The 23,370-nt window shown below is 43.8% G+C and overlaps 2 long non-coding RNA genes across 2 annotated transcripts in view; both read left to right on the forward strand.

The window, feature by feature from the left end:
- Positions 1-8,252, forward strand: part of LOC139084516 (uncharacterized) — a 41,938-nt gene extending 33,686 nt beyond the window's left edge. The window contains exon 3 of the long non-coding RNA XR_011541954.1: positions 8,147-8,252. This is a non-coding gene — a long non-coding RNA (uncharacterized lncRNA). The remainder of the gene's footprint in view (positions 1-8,146) is intronic.
- A 266-nt stretch (positions 8,253-8,518) lies between these two features.
- On the forward strand, positions 8,519-22,638 carry LOC139084518 (uncharacterized). Its single transcript, XR_011541956.1, has 2 exons — positions 8,519-8,635; positions 20,407-22,638. It is a non-coding gene; the product is annotated as an uncharacterized lncRNA (long non-coding RNA).
- The last annotated feature ends 732 nt before the right edge of the window (positions 22,639-23,370 follow it).

Here is a 23,370-nt window from a genome sequence, read left to right on the forward strand (position 1 = left end):
CTCGCTATTTGAACTTGTGCCCCTGCATTTACTTATCCATGCATTCGCTCTCTCCGCCACAACTGACTATCTACTGTTCGGTGCCAGGCATTGTGCTAGGCACCAAGGACCACCTAATGGGAAGGCAGGCCCCCCCCCGCCCCCCCCGGAGCTTCAGGCTGGATAGGAAGCGAACAAGCAGGCAATTCACACGATGCGTTAGGAAAGTGAAGCACCGGGTACCGTGGCGCATGTGGAGGGGATGCGTCTCCCAGGCTTGGCTGTTTGGGAGGAGGGGGTCTAACTTTACCTTGACTGTCTTTTCATACCCTTAAATCTGCACCCAAGATGCTTTCTTTACATTTCTAGGTTTTGAAAATTATCATTTATAAAAGGCAGAGGGTGTAAAAAGAACACAGTAGTAGTTCAGATTTTAGCTAAAAATAATGGCTTGAGAAAATAACCGAATGACCAATCCCAGTAACCAATCTATCTTCCCAGAATAAGCTGATCTTGATGAACCTCCCAAGAATCTCTACAAAGGTCCAAGTCCTAGTTAAACCCAACCATTACTCACCTGTGAGAGTCGTTAACTTAGGGTGGGCCCGCTGGGAGACATCCATCTTTTAAGACAAAGGGAAGCAGCTCTGTGATGCTGTGACCCCGAGGCACCGGAGGTAATTATGGTGGCTCGCTGCCCTTCCCGACCAGATGCACCTCCTCTTGCCCTTTCTGTTCTCAATCTCTTTATTTCTCTTTCTGCTTCCTCTCCTTTCCCCCTTTTTGCCCTTTTCCTCTCCCTCTCAAATATGCCAAGAGCCTGCAAATGTTACCAAGAGGCACAAACCATTCTGTTAGCACTCATGTATAAACAGGTTGTTGACTTCTGTCTTAAAATATTATCACAGCCTTTCTCAGTAAAGATGACCCCAAGAAAATGTTGGTGGGATGCCAGAGAATAGAGCAATGAGACAGTGCAAACCCAGGAGTATTCCTTTAATGAAAAGAAAGTGCACATAGCCTGAGATCCGGTCCCATTGACCTTAAGAGCAAGCACATTAACATTCAACATTCATTCAACAAACAGCTCATTGAACATTTATTTGCCAAATCTTTTCTGGGCCCTTGGGACATGGATAAATTAAACATAGCTCCCAGCCTGGTGGGGAGAGAGACATAAAAATAAATAATTAAAATGCAATGTATTGATACTAAATCTAATCTGGCTATACCTCTGCAGGAAAGGGGAGAGGATATAGTGGTAATCTGAGCCTTTTCTTCAAGATCACGCCCACTCATTTCTTATGTGACCTTGGATAAGTCACTTAAAATTGTGTCCTATAAAATGTGGGCAATAATAACTAATCATAGCTGGGTTATGAGAATTACCTTATAACGATTATGAAAATGAATTGTTAGAAGGAAAATGCTGTATAAATCCAAAATATTATTATTGCTGTTATGTTGTCAATTTGCAAAAACTAATTGATTCATAAAATTCAGGTATACACTTCAACTATCCTTAGCAGACAAGTTCACTGTCTCTTTTTCCTGCCTACCTACATCTGCCGCCCTTCATGCCCACTGAAAGAGCCAGCCCATCCACACATGTGAAGTGGGGGTCTCCTGGGCGTCCCCTGCTCTGCCAGTCCCTGGGATGGAGTCGAGAATGAGATAAATGCAGTTTTCATCAAAGAAATGCCTCTTTCCCAACTATGAATGTAAACTGCCCTGTTTTTGTATCTTGTATTTTCTTTGGGGTTTTGTGTTTTTCTTTGAAAAACTGTGTTTGGGGCTGCAGTGCAGAGGAGAAGGACATGCAGGCTTGGGATTTGCTGTCTGTCCTCTGGGTGAGAAACTGAAAGAGAAGGAGCTGAGCTGAGGGGTTGGGAAATGTATCAAGACTGAGGGCTGTGTCTTATCTTTGAGGGCAGGGCACAAGGCCAAGCGCACCCTTGTAGGTTGTGGTGGAATTTCCCTTGCAAGAAATGGACATTCCACCAGGAGTCATTCTGGGAAGAGATGTATCCTGGGACAGGAAATGAAGACTCTGAGGTGGGGCTCTGAGGAGGGTAAGGAGGAAAACATCCTCCTTGTTCTGCAGCCTGAGGGTCAGGGGAGGGAGAGGCCTGCAGACACCAGGCGCACTCCAGCAGGCTGAGGGCTTGGGGTTCTCATGCAGGGAGGGCTGTTAATGGATCAGGAAGATGGGGCACCACCTAGGTACTGGCTCCAAGTCACTGTCGACAAAGCACTCCTTGCCCCCAAATCTATGGGAAAATCTCATTACCTGTTAATAGCCTATTGGGAACTATCAGAAAGGGCTATTGTGGGAAATTAAGGGAAAGATGGGTCCACCACTGGAGATAGGTGAGCCAAGGGGAGGGCAGGGGTCATCTGTGGAAGATGACAGTGTCCTGCTGAGTGTCAGTTTCTTGAGCCCTGATGATGACAGGCCTGAGCAGGGGAAAAAAGATATGCAAAACCCATTCAATGCACACCTAAGCTGCTTCCTGAAATAGATGGGACACTTTGAGGAGGGGAAAGCAAGCAGGAGCTCATGCCACCATAGCGGAAATTACACAGATACTATCTGTCTAACAGGTTGTGGTAAAAATGATCAGCAAACCAACCTAATGTACTAAAAAAGAAAAGGGATGGTATCCTTTTGCTCCTCACCAAAGGAAGTTGCAGGGAGGAGCTAGACCTACAAGAAGCTGTGAGGGAAAGGAAGGTGTGGGCAGGTGCCGAGGGGAAGCAGGAAGGACCTAAAATGCAGAAAGCAGAGGAAAAAGGCAGGAGGCGGGGGCCAGTCTGGAAGAGAGGAGGCAGTGGGAGACCAAGAGCCTGAGCTGGCAAGAGATGGGGTTGAATACACAACGCGGGGTCAGCCTTTTAAATGAGGTGACTCCATTCTCCACACTCTCCCTCCCTTAGGCTGTCTGCCTAGGGACAGTGCAGTGCAAAAAGGACTCAGTTTCCAGGGAATTTGATCTACATAGAAAGTCAATCAGGAAAATTCAACCTCTTCAGAAACTCCACTTACTCCTCATTTACAGGGGGTTGGGTTTGAATTATGTAGATAATTACCTCAACTCTCCACTTCATTTTGCCTGTAGATACTTACCCTCTGAGAGGTATTTTGAGGATAAATGAGATACAGGCAGAGAGCTTTGAACTCCTTCGATGAGAAGTAGCATATCAATACGGGCTTCATATAATTAAGATGCTTCAAATTGCCAATACATGTATATTTATAACACCTATTATAATCACTGGATATCTTTTCTTTCCTTTTTTATTTTTTATAAGAAGAAGGCAGGAAAATCTAATTTTTTTTTACCACACTGCTTTTGTGTGCTTAACATTAACCTTTCCTTCCAAATGTCATTAGCTGCTAATTAAGATGTTGATTTGCAGATTGTATATGTTGCAATAGAAGTGATTTGTGAACGCTTTCTAGGTGTTTATCAACCTACACCACTCATATTGGTTTAGCAGGAGCTGGGTGCATTCTAATTTACTGAGCAGTTTCCCAATTCTCCACTTATTTCTGCATGTGCATAATGAGAAAAAAATGATAAGAGAGGAAAAATGGGAAATACTATAAATAGTTGCTAAAGAAAAATGCCATAGGAAAGAGTTATGGCTGTGAGTGGGAGCTAAAAGAACGAACAGATTGAATTTATTTTCTTTTTAATGGGGTATTTTAAGAAATAAAGTTCGCACATCGGATCTCTGAGCAGGTGTCTATGTGTAGCTGTATGGACATGTGCACATACGAACTGGTTATCAAGAGCCAGCAAAAGGAAAACCATGAGTGGACTGTCGGAATTTTCTGGAACAACATGCTCCTGTTTTCCAGGGCCGGCCTGCTCCTTTGCCAGCCTCATGCCTTTAAGGTTTCCCAAAGAAACTTCTTGCTTCTAAAACACCCTTAAATCAAAGAAATAAGGGATTATTCAGTTACTGCGAAAGATTCTGCAACATAGGGGACATTTCCACAGGACTTTTTAATATAATTTATGAATATTTGCTAGCAACATAATTGTCTTTTCTGCTGACATTTTCAAAGCAACACTGTGATTTGTTGGGTCTCTGGAGAGTCCAACTACAAAACTGATAATTATATTAAATATACATAGACAATAAAGAGTGTGTTTACATAACTATGCCCATAAATATCTGATTGAACAGTCATTGTTCTCAAACCCCTTTTAAGCAGCTCTCTGAGGATTCCAGTTCTAATGACATGATGGTTTAAAAGATGTTGCTCAGTCTTGTTCCATATTTAATTAACTTTCCTTTTTTAAACTTGTGATGGCAGAGACAATAACAAACAGCTCTGAAAAGAGGGAGCGCTTTGAAACATGAGCGAGACCTTGTCAAGCTTTGTGCGGCACAGGCAGGAGGGGATGGGCGTGAGAGTGGCTGGTCTGGGACCTCCGGCCCTCCCCTGGGATTCTATTATGAGGCCATTCAGACCTTCCAATCCCGGGCACCTTCTCTCGCACACTTGCATCTATGCAGCCCTGCCTCACGCACATGCTGTTGCATGTAAGCAGCTGCGTCTCTAACGATTTCTTCCTCTGAAAAAGAAGACGAAAGCAAATAAAAAAACCAGCAAACCTTGGGAGGCAGAGGCAGGGGAGTGCAGTGGAAAGAACAGGGGCCTGAGAGATATAGATTCTTAGAGTCTGGTCTTGGCTCTGCCAGTGATATTTGACCTTGGGTACGCGTATTCGTTTTGTATTGCTGCTGGAACGAAGGACAAACTTGGTGGCTTAAAACCCCACAGAGGAATTATGCTGCCATTCTGGAGGTCAGAAGTTAGAAGTGGTCCTCACAGGGCTAAGATCGAGGTCGGGCAGGGCTGGCTTCTTCTGGAGCCTCTGGTGGAGAATCTGTTTCCTCACCCTCCCCAGTTTCTAGCAGCCACCCACATTCCTTGGCTCATGGCCCCTTCCTCCATCTGTAAAACCAGCAATGGCAGGTTCAGTCTTTCTTGTGCTGCATCACTCTGACACTGACCCTCTTGCATCCCTTTTATAAGGTCCCGTGATTACATTGGACCTATCTGGATAATCCATGCTAATCTCCCCCATCTCAAGACCCTTAACTTAATCACATCTGCAAAATCCCTTTTGCCATGTAAATTAACATATTCCCATGTCCCAGGAATCTGGATGCAGACATCTTTGGGGGCCACCATTCTACCTACCACAGAACATCAACTAATTATCTGTCAGTCAGGGAGCCAGTATAAACTAGATTCATTCATCTAAAAAATTAATGTCCACGTGACACAATAGTAAACATGTTAGGCCCCATCCCTGTCCTCTACTGAGCTTTCATTATCGAGAGAAAGATAAGCAGTAACCAGAGAAAGTAAGCACAATTTTTCAGCTGTGTTAAGGGCTACAAAAGGAAGTATAGAGTGTAAGAAGAGCGTTTTACAAAGCGATCTGGACTGACTGTAGGTAGGGGCACAGGAGTAGTCAAAGAAGGCTTCTGTGAGGAGGTGACAGTGAAGCAGAGACATAACAAATGACTTCCAGTTCTTCAGCAGGTTGTGTGGGAGGGTGGGACTGGCAGAGGGGACTGAGGAGGATTTCCAGTCAGAGGGAACAGCCAACGCCCATGCTTCGGCCCTGAGGTGTGCGGTGGGAAGAACAAGGTAGTTGGGGGAAGTGAGAAGCAGCCAGGAGCCAATGCACCACAAGGAGAGTGGCTTGCCATGTGGTAAGAGAGGCAACGAGAAGAGAAGTTAACACTTCGCGAGAGGTCAGGCGCTCCACGAGGTTGATTGTAACTGATTTTCATTAAGATAGATACTGTGGTGACCTTCATTTTGTAGATGATGAAACTGAGGGTCAGAGAAATTAAATGACCTCCATAAGGTCACTCATTTGGTAGAAGCAGGACTCGCACTAGACTCTGCTCTCATCACCATGCCATACTCCATCTTAGGCAGGATTGTAGGACCTTGACATTTAACCTTATGCTAAGAGCAATTGGGAGCCATAGAGGAATTTTAAGACTTTAGAAAGATTATTCTGGGTAATCAACTGGAGGCATCAGGCCAGGGAGAAAGCAACAGCTCTCAGGCGAAACAAAATCGGCTTAGTCTGAAGTGAGAATAGTACAGGTGGTGAGAAATGGAGAGATTCAGTAAATATTGAGAGGGTAAAATTGATAAGTTTCGCTCATTGATGTGGGGTGAAAGAAAGAAGGAGGTGTTAAAGATGATGCCTGTGCTTCTGGCCAGATCATCTAGAAGGATCCATCAATTCTATCCTTCTAAAACAAGGGCCCCATGTGAAGCTGTGGATGAGAAAATAAACATATGCTAAAGCCCTAAAACCCTGCAGGCCCTTCATACATTAATAAGAAAATAAGCTGTGAATGAACAGGTTTGAATGGATTTCAGGTTCTCAGCAAAGATTCAGCAGAATTTCTCCAAGGCAATGCTCCCTTTGCAAGAGATGAATCCTGCTTACCATCTCTCCCATGATTTTATGTTTGTGCTGAACTCTTTCTAATTGTCATCAATTAGGATTCATTTACTTTTAGGTGTCTTGCCTGTCATAATATTATCATTTGTAAGTCTTTCCCTTTGCAGGCTGTGAGAATCTGTTGTGACATCTCAATAAAGCCGAATTCAATCAAGGTGTGAATGAATTGTTAATCTTGTTATAAATAGAAGGTACCATATGTCAGTATGTAAGGGATGTCTCCCTCTTTGTTGAAAACAATGTTAGAGAAACAAAACAAAAGAAGTTTCAGAAATAGCTGGTTCAGCTCACCAAGCCTCCAATTATATTATAGCCAACAAATCTCTGCAGCTGATTCAGATTTCTGGGACTGGTATTCGCACATATTTATTTAGAATCATCATTTGAGAGAGAAAATTAGTGTCAAGTTTGGACATCAGAATCCCAGGTATATCCATTTCTCCTGATATTGACCATGGAGAGAGCCTTACAACTCTCTTTCTGTGTTCTCAAAAGGCACATCCTATAAGTCATTGGATCAAAACATCTTTTTCCTTCTTCTTTGCATTTTCTAAGCGGCATGCAGATTTTAAAAACATGGCTAAATTGGCTGAGTTCCAGCCCAAACTAGTTCATGAGAAATATACTCTGAATCTTTTTCTACACATGCACTCTCAGCAGTGAGGGCTCAGGCCCATTCTCTCCTTGAGTGCATCCTAACTGCCACGCTCAGGCACCTGCGGCAGTGTGTTTTCTGAGGAGAGCCTGCGTGCGCTCAGAGGTCCAGCAAATGCCAGAACGAATAAAGCTTAAATTAGCATCCCATCATCTAGAGCTGTTTCTGCCCTGCTCTTTAGAGCCCTCTCCAGCACCTCCCCTTCCCCCAATTCCTAAGCCAATCAAAAGTCCTGCTATCTTGTTCCATTTCCTCAGGGCCTTGCTAAGTGCCCAGTTTGTTAGTTCAAAATAAACTTAATGTAACAATAGTCATGTCCCCCCACCCCCACCCCAGCGGCATTGCCACCTGGAATCAATGCAGAAGAGTGGCAAGAGCTTGGATTTTGGGATCAGCTACTTTTGGGTTCAAGTCTTGGCTGTTTTATTCCCTCGGGAGTGTCCTGGGCAAGTTGCTGATGTTTTTTGAGATAATAGCCTCACCTGTAAAATAGTGATTTCTCCATCATGAGACTGCTATGAGGATTAAGCAGCAAGCACAGAAACTGGCTTTACTGATTGACAATTGGCTACAGGCCAGATGCAGCCCCCTGGAGACCCACCTCAGTCATGGGTCACCACTGATGAGCTGGAGACCATGATTTTCATTCCCTCCCTCTCTCCAGCTCTCTTTCCTTCCCTCCTTCCCTTCTTTCCTTTTATCCTTTCTTCCCCAATGATTTTTTGAGCTCTTTCTGGGTTCAAAACACTTTGTTTCCTTATTTTCCACTATTACCAACCCAGGGTACAAAGGGCGTTGGTGGTGACACATAATGGGAGGAAAGTAGGTGGAAAACACCATGCCTGGTAAAGAGCCCTTTAGAACAATGACCCTCCTGCCCTGTCCCTCCAAAATTCATTGTAGACTTGTTTCACAACAGTCATTAGAGACACAAAGGAAGTGTTGATAAGCTCCATGATTCATTCAAGGACCAAGGTTAATTTTTATTTATTCCCAGGTCATCACAAACAGAGGCAGATGGTGGTGGCATTTCCTTCTTGCCGGGAGCTCAGATATTATCTGGATAGATTTCAGCAGGCTTTGTGTCCATTCCCTCTCAGCGCGGGCAGCTTTCCTGGATAGAGCCCCAGCCACCCAAACGGCAGACAGATTTGATTTAACTGCGATGACTTGTGGTAAGTAATTGAGGTCACTTGGGCCTGGCTGGAGGGAAGCCAGCATCGCCAAGGAGAAAGGTTGACATCGTTTATCCTTTAGTGGCTCTTGCTTTGGAGGATTTATTTTTGGTGACCCATTTAGGCAGTAGCTTACTAAACTGTGGCTATCAGTTTGTTGAAAAGTCATTTTCTCTCAATTTCACTAGTATCGGGTGACTTTGGATGGTTTAAAACAATGGCCTGTGGAATCTACTTACACAGCACTATGGGAATGAGGATGAAGGGTCATATCCATGGTTAATCCGATCAATTGTCTGCTACACACAGAGGTACGTAGTCTCTCCTTTCAGAGCTTGTGTTCTAGGTGAAGATGGCAGTCATTTTATACTCATGGAAAACAAAAACAAGACCGTAAGACAGTGGACGCCTAGTGCATTTCTGGGTGGTTTGCGAACACCAATCAAGCATCCATCCTGCTCCTTTAGGTTCTTAGATAACTGAGAACAGCACAGGGAGGTAGATGAAAAACAAAATACTACCAGCTTTACTTATAGATGGGCAGAACCCGAAAACCCCTTAACGCACAGCTTCTGGTTGGCCTGAAACCAAGTACAGCTTCCATCTAGCTTCCCCTAAGGAGAGTTGGAATGGGGACTGGGGTGTTGAGTCTGCACAGGAGACACGTAACCAGCAGCTACAGAGAGCACAGATCGTTCTTTGGTCTCAGGGACAGACAGACCAGGGAGCACTAAAGGGAGGCCAGCTCCAAGCCCTTAGATGTGGCTCCCTCCTGGGTTAATGTGGCTCAATGGTTGCCACCTTCTCCTCATCTCACCAAGATTGTCACCCCTTTTCTGCAAAAAGGAATAAGTACAAGGTGAAGGCAAGGGTTAACTATTATCATGCCAATATCGCTCCTTCCTGGGGGTAGAGCTGAAGTTAGCTTGCTATGGAAATGGGAAGTGGAGAATAAGTGTTTGCCTCTTGTTGTAATTTAATTTCAGAATATAAAATGAGAGATCAGATGGAAGGACCAAGACCTGGAACCTGGACATAGTCCCTGGGTGAGGCAGGCTCTGGCAGTCCAGGATTAAATGTGGTGCTGGATGGGAGCCCGGCCAGGTGGTAATGCATGGTGCCTGGAGTGTCTGGTGGGAGCTCATACAAGCGGGCAGCATCAGGGAGGTCCGGTCTGGGTAACAGGTGCTGTCCAGGCAGCTGGGCCAATTGGAGGGACCAGTATCGGCAAGCAGACAATATTCATAGAACCAAGTAGACCAAGAGATTGGCAAATGACGAGCACCAGGGAGGTCTGATGCCAAGTACCAGGGTGGTATTTGGGCCAGGCCAGGCAAGAGGAAGGCAGAAGCACAACTGTGAAGAAACTGAAAGCCCATGCAGATGCTCAAGGTCAAGTTCAGGAAGGATGGGGCAGGAGAAGACCCTATAAAAATCCTGGAGCAGCAGAGCAGGTGGGAAACAAACCAGGAGACAGTTGTCAGAACTGGGGCACAGGTCTGAGGGCTTTACAGCGAGACTAATCTGATACTAACTAAAGTACTACTGAATTAAAGCTCCTGAAATGCGCTTAGCACAGTTCCTGGCCCCCTTAAAGGGCTCAATAAATGTTAACTTTTATTATTATTTGATTAAAAGGTTCAATTAGCTGGAGTACCAAGTGAAGGCTTTCTATTCAAAACCTATTTTGAATGGTGGACTCTTTACTCTTATTGACCCCAAAGGGGTGATCAAATCTGGGTGAATCCAGAAGAGAGTTTGTCCCCCGTCAGCGAGGACAATTCTCCATTTGCCACTTTACGAACTCAGAAGCTTCCGACAGTCCATCTAAACCACATGGCAGTTTCTTCTTTAAGAAACCAGCTTTCAGCCAATATGATATTCTGTATCCTTGTGAAATCCATCAGGAAACCTCTTTCAGGCTCTTATTGGCATCTCTTTGGCCGCTATCTCCACAGCCAGTTACCAAATGTGGTTTCATCTGGCCTAAATTTGTTTTAAATAATAGGTACCTTAAAGACAGAAAATATGATTCTGAATATCCATGCCCTGAGGTTGGGGGTGAGGAGACAAACCTTAATAACTGTCTCCAAAGCAGATCCTGTCAAGTCAGCACCACCAATCTTTCTTCTGCCTCCATGGCATGTTGTAGGGACTAAATCACATGTGTAAATGCCTTGGGCAATGCTGGCACCCAGTATGTGTTAATAAATGATTGAGGTGTTTCATTTATTTTAAATGTAAAATTTCTAGAATACCCCCTATCACTTCCCTATCCCATTTCCACTATCACACACATAAAAAAACCCCACTCTGCCACCAGCACATCTAATGATTATCTGATGTTAATGGGAATAATCATGGGAACCTACATGATAGAGTTGTTATGAAGATTAGATGATTTATATATGTAAAGGACTTAGCAAAGGACCTGGCAAACAGTAAGTACTATATAGAAGTGTTAGGTGCTATTAAAAGTAGGAGTAGTGCAGCCAGCCTGGTGGTGTAGTGATTAAGTTCATGCACTCCACTTCAGCTACCTGCAGTTCACGGGTTTGGATCCTGGGCACAGACCTACACACCACTCATCAAGCCATGCTGAGACGGTGGCCCACATACAAAAAATAGAGGAAGATTGGCATAGATGTTAGCTCAGTGACAATCTTCCTCAAGCAAAAAGAGGAAGATTAGCAACAGATGTTAACTCAGGGGCATTCTCCTCACCAAAAAAAAAAAAAAAAGTGGGAGTGGTCATTGTCATCATCATTATAGCATTTTATATCAGATGCTCCTCTCTATTGCTCTTCACACTGCAGAGTGGAGGGCTAGGTTTCTGAGATGGTTTAGGAAAAGAGAAGGTGGTTGTATTGGCAGGAATGCATCCTCCCATCCACAAGATAGGAACTCACCTCTGGTTTCTCCATATCACCCTCATGTTGTCCGAGACCAATTTCTGGCAACATACCCCTCCTACAGCCTCGTTTCGTTAGATCTATGTTCACAGCCACATCTTTTTCTCATCTATTTACCATTTCAGTGTTCATTTGCCATCTTTATGAGAAGTAGGGAGATGAACATGAAATCTGAGAGGCAGAGAATTTTATCTTGAAATATTGAGGATTTACCTAAAGGGACCCTGAAATGATTGCTTTGGACTAACTTTGCTAGACTAGACTAAATCTAATTGTTGTTATTTTCCAACCTCTACCCAGGAGATGGGTGCTCATAAAAATGTTCAAATCAGGGGCTGGCCCAGTGGCTAGCAGTTAAGTTTGTGTGCTCCGCTTCATCAGCCCTGGGTTCACCAGTTCGGATCTTGGGCATGGACCTGAGCACTGCTTATCAAACCATGCCGTAGCAGGAGTCCCACATATAAAATAGAGGAAGATGGGCACAGATGTTAGCTCAGGGCTAATCTTCCCCTCCCCCCCCAAAAAAAGAAAAGAAAAAAGAACAAATCAGTAGAAAAATGATGATGCTACATATTCCCCCCACACCTTAGTGTAACATGTAAGCAGTCACACTTTGGCCAGTTAACATTAGCCATATTCGAGAACTTTGGCTCATGTCCCACAAGGGGTGACGTTTTACTAACTCCATTAATAAGTGTAATATTTGGCAATGCTTCAGGGTTCCCAGAGACGGAGCATGTACACAACAGAGTAAAGAAAGTTAAAGTCCAGAAATTTATGTGGCTAATGAGTAGCTATATGCTTTAGCATCAATGAAATCATTGTCAGCTATTGTCAGTGAGTCCTTGCTTTACTTTCCCTGCCTCTCTCTTGGTCACCATCCCCCACGGCGAGCAGATACCTTTTCCAGGACCCAGGTCAATCATAACTGTGGGCAGGTCAGCCTAAGTATGACTGGAACGTAGTATTGAATTATTTTTCCTGTTGTCGGTTGACCTGGACAAAGGCCCCAGTTTTGCTCCCTGAAGTCATGAGTCTTCCTTGATATAACTTGACCCCTCCCCTCTTTCTCCTAGAATCCAGGCCCTTGTGTCCTGTTATGACCCACCTCTGATATGCACATGATGTCTAGGACTTTGATACTCCTGAGTTAGTTCTCTGAGAACTCCCCAAAGCCACTGGCCTGCTGGTCTACTTGTCTGCCTTCCACGTGATCAGTCTGTTTCCTCCTGTGGGGACTCCTTGTTGCCTCCCCAAGGACCAATGTGTGCTGCTGGCCTGAACTGAGACAAGGAATTGCAAGGACTTTGGATGTGGTACCCACGCAGACCAACATTTTGTCAGCTTCTGCTGAGTCCGCTGTGCCTAGAGGGGAGGTTGTGAATTTCTTCTTTAACGAAGTTTGCTCGGCACCCAGTAGTTACTAGCACTGTGCTGCGTGCTTGCAATACAATAGGGACAATACAAAACGGCCACCATTCTTGTCCTCCACAGGACTTTGAGTCAATTTGCAGGTCAAGGGACAGGCCCCAACCCCTTACCCAAGCTTTATCCACACACTACTTTGATGACTCTGAAAATGTGACATGCACTGTGTTCTATGAACAGAAATGTTTATTATGATAATTCCAACAAAATGACAGAAGTCCATCTTTATAAGTGCACAGTCTGTTTCTTCTGTCTGGGCTTGACAACCCAGCAAATTCCTACTGCTTTTTCCACTGTCACCTCCCCCGTGAAGCTGTCATTGAATTCATATATACACACCTTGTAGACACACATGTAGATGCCTTGACCCCTGGACTCCCACTGCAGCTTTTCAATACCCCAAGGACTGCTTCTCATGTGGATTGTCACTGTGTGTGGGTTCTCTGTCTCCTGAACATTCAGTGATGCTCATTGGATGAATGAAGGTGTCATTCAGTTCTAGAATGCTAGTGTCCTACATGGCACCTGACAGGAAAATTGATGGTAAATAAAACTGACAACTGTTCCTTAAACTCTTGGTTGCTCCTAGGCTAAAGGAACATTCTGCTATTGAACAGAAACTAAATTTTATTGTGCGGGATGTTTTATATCTGTGATTAATTAAATCTTCATAACCTTATCACCTTACACGAGAGGGACCATCACCCCCATTTTAGAAAGAAAGCAACTAAAGCCCAGAGAGTTTGTTCCAAGTCCAAAATCACAGCAGGACTGGAACCCAGGACTCCACACGTTTCCTCCCAGGCATCATCTCATCATGAACTAACCACCCACTTAGTTTCTCTCAGAGCTCACATGGCCCTGAACTTCCTTTCTCGTATAAAAAGAGCCCCAAAGATTTCCTGCATTGGCTACACCCATGAGGGAAAGTCCACTCAGGTATACTTAAGAAAAGCATGAACAAGTGAATTAGAAAGTGGGCACCATCAGCTCTCCATGCCCATCAATAACTGAAGCATATGGTTGCTTAAACTGAGGGAGTCCCTTTGGCTTATTACACTTATTACTTCCTGTCAGTTAGAGTTCACCTGCTTCAATTTTACCAGAGTGTGTGAATTGCATATTTCATGTGTTACTTAGCAGGAGCCCACCCTGAGTTTATTTTTTTCACAGAATGATAGTCATAGGGCAGTCAAGAGGTCTTATTTGGTCTTATAGATGATTATCTTTCTCAAGGGAATGCCAAATAGGATGCTGACTAATAAATGTTTACCGTTATTCTGTGTTTATGGACATAATTCTAAGTTTGGTCTTTAGCTAATGCATAAATGCATGTTACATAAATAATTACTTTCTCTTCTTTTTTCTCTCACATATAGTCCTTGATTTTGAATTATGCCTCCACTTAGCTATGACATCTGGGGCAAGTTATCTTAGTTTTCTGAGCCCCACTCTCCTTATCTGTAGAATGAGGAGATCAAGTTTTCCATGGTTGTTGTGCAGATTTAGGGAGACGTGCAGTTCGGGTGCAAAATTTGCTGTTTTAACATGGAGCACCAAAATTTCTCATGGAGAGAACTTTGTATGAAAATGCTTTGTGAAGCCTCTTGGGGTAGAAATACGTCGTCAAAAGGCCAAGCCACTAAAATGCGTGTTAAGATGCTGTTCATGAGCAAATTGGAAGAACTCACTTTTGCTCAAAGGAGGGGAAGAGAAGGGAAATTTCAAAGAGTGGAGGAGAGAGAAGGTGAGGATGGTGAGAGGTGGGGGCACTCGGTGGGGAGACCCACGAACTTCCCAGGCAGCTGGATGAGGACACGTCAGAGGCTGGGTGTCCAATGACCATTGGCCGCTGAGCTGCTGCAAGACCAGCCACTCTTCTGTCACCCAACTCACACTCAGTCAATCTATTCTTCTTGGGAGTGCCTTCGCAACAGTGCTATTTGTGGTGTGGGGAATCCAAATGCCAGCCCTTCGCTGGTTCTCCTGCCTCTGCCTGTGTGTCTGCTCTCCCCATGCATGAGGCAGACAGGACTCTCAGCACCTGCCTGAGCTCTCCACGATGAATCCACTCACCCAGAGCGTTAGTGAGTGATGTGCCTTAACTGAAGGCTTTGCGGAGGAGGTTCCCTTGCCCAATACTCAACAAGGACCAAACCAACAAAACTTAGAAATACCATTAGACACTTCTGATCTCTATATCCTTACTTGGTGGCCATCCAACTGGGATGGTTGCCTATTCTGGTCCTTTCTTCTCCAATGAAGAACCCGGTCTTGCTGGCTCCTCCTCAAGAACAAAGTAAATTTCTTTCTTGTTTTATGTCCAGAAATTTAATTACTATACTTTGTTGTATGTTCAGACCCTTGGACTCTCAGTCTTCAACCCAAGAAGCTTATCAAAAGAGTTCTTGCTCTAAAATGCAGCATGCTCTGGTATATTGAAGTTTCCCCAACTGAAGATAGAGATTGAAAAGCAGGGCCGAACTTTGTGCCTTGGCTATAGTGTTGATCGGAGAGATATCCTGTGTTAAAGTAGGACCCCAGAGCCAGAGGTAGCAATGCTGGCATGAGAACATAAGGCCCACTCCACCACCTTCTTCCCACCCCTGGATTCCCTGACCATAGATGTAGGGGAGGGACCAGAAGAAGGAGGTCAGATTTGAACTTCCATTGGGCACAGCTAGTCAAAGTGATCTTCTCTCCATCTCAGAGAGACTAAGAGGTCTAGCATGATAGGACAGCAGTATAGTACCTGGTCCATAGTAGGAGCTCAATAAATGTATCTCCATTTTCTCTCAATGATGATTAACATTGCCTTCACTCTCCACAACCCTGATCAAAAATTAGCTAAGACAATAAGAAACCCAGGGCCAACTTGTGGTCAAGCTCATTCTCCAAGGACATCAAGCCTTGCCATCCTGTGGTCAAAGAAACCTGCTTGCAATGCGATTGACATATACAGAAAGCCCTGGGTACATTTTGTTTTCACAAAATGACACTCACCCTCTTGTTTCTTGGAGCTAAATGGCATAATGATTCTCAATGGAATCTTTACAACTCTCTCTGGGAAGTTTGAACGCCTCCTGTAATTTAGTTAAACAGCTTTTAGGTATCACAGAGAAACTTGTTACTCATGGAAGGAAAATGGATCCCCACACTTGGTACTGGGGATCTCCTAATGTCCATTTAGGGCCACTTGTGGTGTCACGTCTCGATCTTTCCCCGAACTGCAGTGAAGGGACCATCAATCCGTGAGCTCTCACACCATTTGCTGCTGCTCTGTTTACTGTTCCTTTATTTACATAACTAGAGATTCAACATCCTAGTATGTTTTGCAAGCTGTCATGACATGAGAGCTAGTAATCTGCTATGTTTTGCTTGCTAACATATTTTTGACATATTTTAGCTTTTGATTATAAGATTGCATCTTTGCCTGCTACCATCTGTCTCAACTCAATGGAACTCTGGCATTTACAAAAACAGTGGGGTGTAGTATTTCTTATATACTTGAACTCTACGAGAAACATGCTATTTTCAGTCTTAACCAATATGTCATGCTTTCACACACGAAGTCTGAAATGTTTGATATCTTGTGAGATCTGCCAGGGATAAGGAACATATCTTCGCACCCAATTTGGCTGAGATGAGAAATCTATTAATGAGGAGAAGGGAGCAGTATCCAGCTTCTAAACAGAGGTGGCTTTTTATGTGGTTTATGTCCTCTCGACTGTGCTTATCCCTTTATCAACAGGATTAAGTCTTCTGTGGAAATACATCTTCTTTTGGACTTTGTAAACTCCCAGTGGCCAACATTCTTGAGGTATATTTTTCAGCGTGAAATAGTCATCCACCAACATTTGGCAAAAAGGCCTTTTCCTACATGGTGTCCTTTTCTTACTCCTATCTTTACTCATTAGGGAAAATTATCCCAGGTTTGACCCAAAGGATTAGCTTTGTTCATGTCCCCACTGACAACACCAGGGCTGTGCAACACAGAGAAACGTGACATTGTATTCAAACAACATGTTGGAGGAAAGGCCAAAAAAATGCACAGGCCTAACATGCATTTATTCAACACTGAGTTTAAATGAATTTATTATGCTCCTGGATTACACCCCATAGGCCAAGAAGCTGTCAACTATTGACATTTTCTTTTCTCTCCATGTTCTGAGTTGAGTGTAAATATATTTGTCAAGGGAATATAGTGTATGCTTGGCTCAGTATATGCCCATTTCAACAGAAGAAAAGCTCTTATTATCTGTAATCACAGTCAACATCTTTGTTGCTTTAGGAAAGGAACGGGCTGCAGCTTGGATTTACATATGGATCTAGTCCCTTTCCAGATTCAGTTTTGAATGCTGTTTTAACCTTCATTTTGAATATGCATAGCATTAGCCTTTTCTAGTGCAAGGCTCCACTGATGATAGAGAAATGGTTTTGGTCAGTCTGATGTGGACCACATCAGGTTGATTTTCTGCCTTGCAGGATGCTGCCGATTGTTCAGGAGCAGCTGATTGCAGGATTTTGGTGGTAAATACATCACTGAAATCATTACTGTTGAAGAGATCAAAGAGGGAGGCATTTTGGAGAACAAGCTCCAATGTGTCATGTCTGCAAATTGAGTCCATCCTGACCCAGGCCCCAGATGCCCTTTCTGACCTGGTTAATGATGCTGGTAGCAACTGTTGAACTGAGAAAATAGGCGAGACGGAGTCTCCCGGTAGTTGTAATTGTGAGTTTCTGGGGTGCAAGGATCTTGTCTTACCTCCTCATCCTTTGTACCTGGCACAGAGCAGGCAAACAGCACATGTGTGTTGAACTAAGATGAACTGAGGACTATAGTCAAGCTATTAATTCATCAACATGTGCTTAATTGAACTTCTATGAGGTGACATCACTGAGGATGGATTAAAAAAATACAGAGGGCAGATTCCCCAACCTTGAATGATTTACAATCCAGCTAGGAAGACAAAACCAGTTTTCAAGGAAGCCATTAACTGCTAAGCTAGGTTGTAGGTGCAATAGGAATTTAGAGAAAGGAGATAGTGGTTCATATTAGAGTGAGATTTATGGAGGAAAAGGGACTTAGTCTGTGACCGGAAGACTGAGCAGGATTGAGGTAAGTGGAGAGGAAGAAGGAAGAGTGTGCTAAGAGTGGGAATAGACAGAAATGAGTTATAAAGGAAAGGAATGAACTAGATGTGCAAAGGAGAATGATTTGGCTTGACTGACTGAAACAGGTTGAAGCTGAATGAGGTATAAGACTGGTGGGTAGTTGGGCAAGTTTAAAACGCTCTTGAAAGTCAAAGGAATATTCACCTTTTGGTGGAAGACAATAGACCATTACTCCAGGTTCTCATAAGTAGGAGACATTTCTTTTTAGAAAGACTATAAAGGAGCGATATGGAGGAATCAGGGGTGAGAGGATCAGCGGAGAAAAAGCAGTGATTCTAGAATCAACATAAAAAGAGCCTATATTAGATAAAGATAATAATATTTAAAGCCATAACTTTCCTATATAGGGTATCTAATATATTTCAGGTATTTGTAGCCATTGATGATAATATTGGCAAACGTCCTACAAGAACTTGGAGGTATACTTACGCTCAAGTTAAAGAAGGAACAAGGAGTTTCAGGAGTTTCAGAAAAGCAAAGTAAGTTGGTCTAGGCTACCCAGGTTGTAAGTGTCAGGAGAGGATTCAAATTCCATTTATTTATTTTTTTCCTTTTAAATGTTGGCCCTGAACTAACAACATCTGTTGCCAATCTTTTTTTTTCCCTTCTTTTCCCCAAAGCCCCCCAGTACATGGTTGTATATTCTAGTTGTGAGTGCCTCTGGTTGTGCTGTGTGGGATGCCACCTCAGCATGGCCTGATGAGTGGTGCCACATCCGTGCCCAGGATCTGAACTGGCGAAACCCTGGGCTTCTGACATGGAGCACACAGACTTAACCACTCAGCCATGGGGCTGGCCAGTCAAACACCATTTAAACTGTGCCCTTTTTCACTACATTACTCTTAGAGTCATGGGTATTTATTGAATAAGAAAATGATGTGAAATAAGTATTTTATAAAGATTACCATAGTGGCCATATATGAGGATTACAGAGGGGAGAGACCAAAGGTAAGTAGATGAAAAGGGTCTCCCTAGAGTCCTGTCATTGGAAACAGAAAGGAAAGAACAAAAATAAGAAACATTGCCAGGCAAGATCATGGGACCTGGGGTGACTGAAGGTCTGAATTACTGAAAGGCTGAGGAGAATGAGGATGGGGGAAAAAAGCCCAGGAAGACTGGGTGGTGAGAAGGCCACTGGCAACCTTGGGAACCCATTTTCAGTAACAGGATATTGATGGAAGCCAGCCTACAGGTGAGGAAGGAGTGAGTCAGTGGTTAGGAAATGGAGGATGTGGGGGCAGACCACAGATTTGAGAAATCTGGAAGAAAATGAAGGAAATAAATAAAAGCCTTCTGAGGAGGTTTCAAGGTCATGAAAAATTTTTTTTGAAGAGGAGAAACCTGTGCACATTTGAAGACAGAGGATAGTATGCAGATAGGAGACAATATTAAAGGAACTAGAGAAAGAGGGGCTGCTGTACATGGAAGGGGTCAAAGAAGTTGGGAGGGGATGGGTCAGAATTGGTGGACTGCCTGATAGAACCTTCCAGAATGAGGAGAATGGTCTACATCTGTGCTATTCCATATGGTAGCCACTAGCCCCATGTGGCAACTGAACACTTGAAATGTTCCTAATGAGACTGAGGAACTGAGTTTTTAATTTTGCTTAAATCTAAATAGCCACATATTTCAGCAGCCAGTGGCTATGATGTTGGACAGTGCATGACCCTTAGACAACCAAAGATTTTGTCTCCTGAGGAAGGGAAATAAGTTCTTCCTCTGACTCAGGAAAGGAGAGCAGAGAGGAAGACAAACCAAGGATGTTTCATATGTAGGGGAGGAAAAATGAGTTTACCCCTGCCATGTGACCTTGATATTCATTGGTTATACCTTGGTGATAGCACATTATCAGATCATTAGATTAAGACAGCCCACCTGAGTTAAAAGGCATTTGAAATTCACATCATCCCCATGTAGATGTGTTCTGAACTGTAATCTGCACTGACTAGATGAATTGAAGAATTGCCAAATCTCATATAGTTCTACCAATACTCACCCTCAGTCTGTCTGCAGCTCTTGATCAAGATGCTCCTTGTTCATGTTAGAGAGAGATGGAGAGGAGTCTAGTAGGTTCCTTGGGATGAGGACCATTTTTTGAATAGGCTTTCCAGGTGTCTGAGTGACAACAAAATCCTTCTCTGATTTCCTAGTCCCCGGTCTGCTTCCACATCTCACGGTCATTTTGGATCTGGATATTTTAAAGCTGAAAGGAGGTGATTCCCCTCAGAATGGTTTCACTTAGTCATAATAAAAGTTTTCTTGAAGAATTTCCCAGCCAGAGAAAGGGGTGTATGTCCTGCCCTATATTCTCCAGGTAAACAAAGAGAGAGCCCCCAATAGGTGTCCATTGTTGCCGTAAGATATCATCACCCATCATCATTTCACCGGTATGCCCGCCCTGGATCGTGGCGTGTGTTGTTTGGGCTGTTTTTCATAGCCTCTGCAGCTGGGAATTCAAGATGCTATACTTAGGCAGAAGTCCATGAAGGAATTAATTGATATGAGCCAGAAGTTGATTGCCATTTAAGTACTCAGCCTTCACCATTGCCAAGTTTCCCTCTTTGCAGAAAGAACCGAGCTTGCCTGCAAACTGGCTCATTCAGGATGTGAGCACAAGATGGAATTCAACCTTTAATATGCTGCAACACCTGCTTGGAAATAAAGGGGCTCTGTGCTTTTCCCCCCAAGGAGTTGACAGCTGACTTCATTACAGAGGAATCTGGCAGAGATGGCCGTGGCTACTCCTCAGCCTCCGGAGGCACTCACCCAGGAATGCAGTGCCAACCAGACCTGAGCTTTGGGATTCTGCCAGAAACCCATGCTGGGCCATTTTACCCTAAATCATTCCTCTTCCTTGAACTCTAGGAGTTTTTCTACCTTTGGTAGAGCTGCCTCCAGACAAGGGAGATGAGAAGAGGCTCTGGCCTGCTGACGCTAAGTGGAGAAGCATTTGCAGGTGTTCTCCAATGGGATCTGGATTTTCAAACTTTCTTTCTCAAGGGTTCTGCAATGTTGCACCCCAACAGGCACAAAGGCAGGGCTGCCATGCTCTACAGAGTGGAACTTGAAGATTCATCAGAGACCTTGTCCAAGATTTGGAACAGACCCAGCGTTGTTCCAAGGAACCTAACCCAGCCTGTGAGAGACTCCTACAGGCCGTCTCTGGTGCCACAACCTTCCATTGGGGCTGGAACACTGGTTATGCTTATGAGCTTTCAAAGTAGAATGTCAACCTCATCACCCATTTGCATGATTTCCAAAGCATATTAATCTGGCTTCCACTAGTAACACAGAATATAACATATCTTACTTGCAACAGGAAATATTTCCTTTCTACTATTTGCTATTCTTCATCATTAAAAAAAATCTGTCTGAAATCTAAATACCCAGAAAGAGGGGTGGGCTCACAGGGAACACAACCATTTGGTGGATCACTGCTCAACCTGAAGCAACAGAAATATGAAGGCCACAGAGCAACTTCAAAACTGCATTTGATGCTAATTTAAAACAAAGTACTACTCAAACTTTCATAGATGAAAATCACATAATTTTTAAACAAATACTTTAAATAGTCTGAAATGAGAAATAATTGATGCCAAAGGTCAAAACTGGCAATCCAAGAGTTGGGTCTGGCCCGAAAGTGTGTCTCATATGGCCCACACGGTGGGGGTCAGCTGAGTTTGAATAAAAAACGGAGTAGGTTGCCAACATTTAGAAATTGGCACATGGCACATAACCACCCGGATTGCTGCCTTCTCCTGAGACACTGGGCAATCTGGCCTCGGCAGGCTGCTTTCCCTCCAGGCAACAGTTGGGGGCAGGTGATGGGCATTTGTCATCCAGGTTGCCAGAGTCCCTGCTGGGCCAGATTTCTCGCTCATTGAGTTTGTAAGCCTGGCCCAGGTGCAAGGGTGGTAGGGTTCTGGGTCATTTTCCCTCTCTCCCCTTCTTCCAAAACTTGCTCTTGGTTATTATGCTACTTCAGAGTTAAAATAATCATTAAATGCCCAGTTGTAAAAGGTAATGTGGAGGAAGAGAGTCTGAGGCCCATACTACTTCTCTACTTCTTGGATGTTATTTTCACATTTCTAGCCTTACGCCCAGTGCACTCGCTTGAGAATGTGAGCGTGGCCCCGTGGTTCTCGAACGTGGCTACACTAGAATCACCTGGGGCACTTTTGATGTCCAGCTTGCACTCCAGACCAATTAAATCAGACTCTTGGGAAGTGGGATTCAGGCAACAGATTTTTAAAGTTCCCAGGTGATTCCAATGTAAAAAGGTCCTTGAAAAAATCATGGAAAACTTTATGTTAGAGCAGTTTCTCAAGCTCGTCACTATTTTCATTTGGGACCTGATAAATCTTATTTCTGGGGACCAGTCCTATGGACTGTAGGATGTTTAGCAGCATCTCTGGCCTCTACCCATAGATGCAGTAGCATTTCTCCAGATGAGAACCACGGCATTCGATAGTGAAACTATGGTCATTTTTTTTTTTAAAGATTTTATTTTTTTCCTTTTTCTCCCCAAAGACCCCCGGTAGATAGTTTCTTTGTTGTGGGTCCTTCCAGCTGTGGCATGTGGGACGCCACCTCAGCGTGGCCTGATGAGCAGTGCCATGTCCGCGCCCAGGACTCGAACCAATGAAACACTGGGCCGCCTGCAGTGGAGTGTGTGAACTTAACCACTCAGCCACGGGGCCAGCCCCCGAAACTGTGGTCATTGTATTGGCCACTTGCCTGTATATAAGGTCACTGAGAAATTTCTCTTGGAATTAAAATCTAGGAACAAAATTTTTCTCTTAAGAAAGTGGTTCCCTTTTGTTGTTTTTTTCCCCTTTACTATCAGGAAGCTCAAAGCCAATGCTAAAATGCATTCAAAACCAAAACTAAAGCAGAAACAAGACAACTACTCCAGTGTGTTTTCTCCCCTCTGCATGTCTGCCTGATGCTAATTTTCCTATTAACGTTTTGTTAATCTTTAAGTTGCTTTACATTCTTAGGGAATAAAGTAGGAAATAAATATAAAGAAGGTAACAAGCAAAAGGAGGGAATGACTGTTCCATGCACTGCTTGGTATTTATGACCCAAAGAACAGTTGGTCATAAGGAAGACCTGCTAAATTTGAATGACCTCATAGTTTTTGGAGGATCAGCCAGGCATACATGGCAAATAAGGGTCAACCCCTTTAGCCTCCAGCTTTGTCTGGGAAGAGGCTGAGCTATGGGGGTGTTGAAGGAGCCCAATGGCCACCATGTGGTGGCCTCTAGGAGAATAAGCACAAGCTTCTGTTGTTTCCTGAGAATGCCACCTCCTGCTGTTTACTAGGAGTCTGGGAAGTGTCTGAGAGGCGATGCTGTTCAGGGCAACCTGGGATCCAGCCCTGGGATAACACCATCACCTGCTTTCCGTGAATGAAGAGCAGATTACTTTTAGTAAATACAACCACTCATTAATAACCCTAAGTTTTAAAGCTTTTAAAGAAATCATTATTAAGTGTGGCTACTTCATTTTAAATGCAAAAACCTTGAATA

This window comes from Equus przewalskii, chromosome 7 (genome assembly GCF_037783145.1).
Source record: "Equus przewalskii isolate Varuska chromosome 7, EquPr2, whole genome shotgun sequence".
Lineage (NCBI taxonomy): Eukaryota > Metazoa > Chordata > Mammalia > Perissodactyla > Equidae > Equus > Equus przewalskii.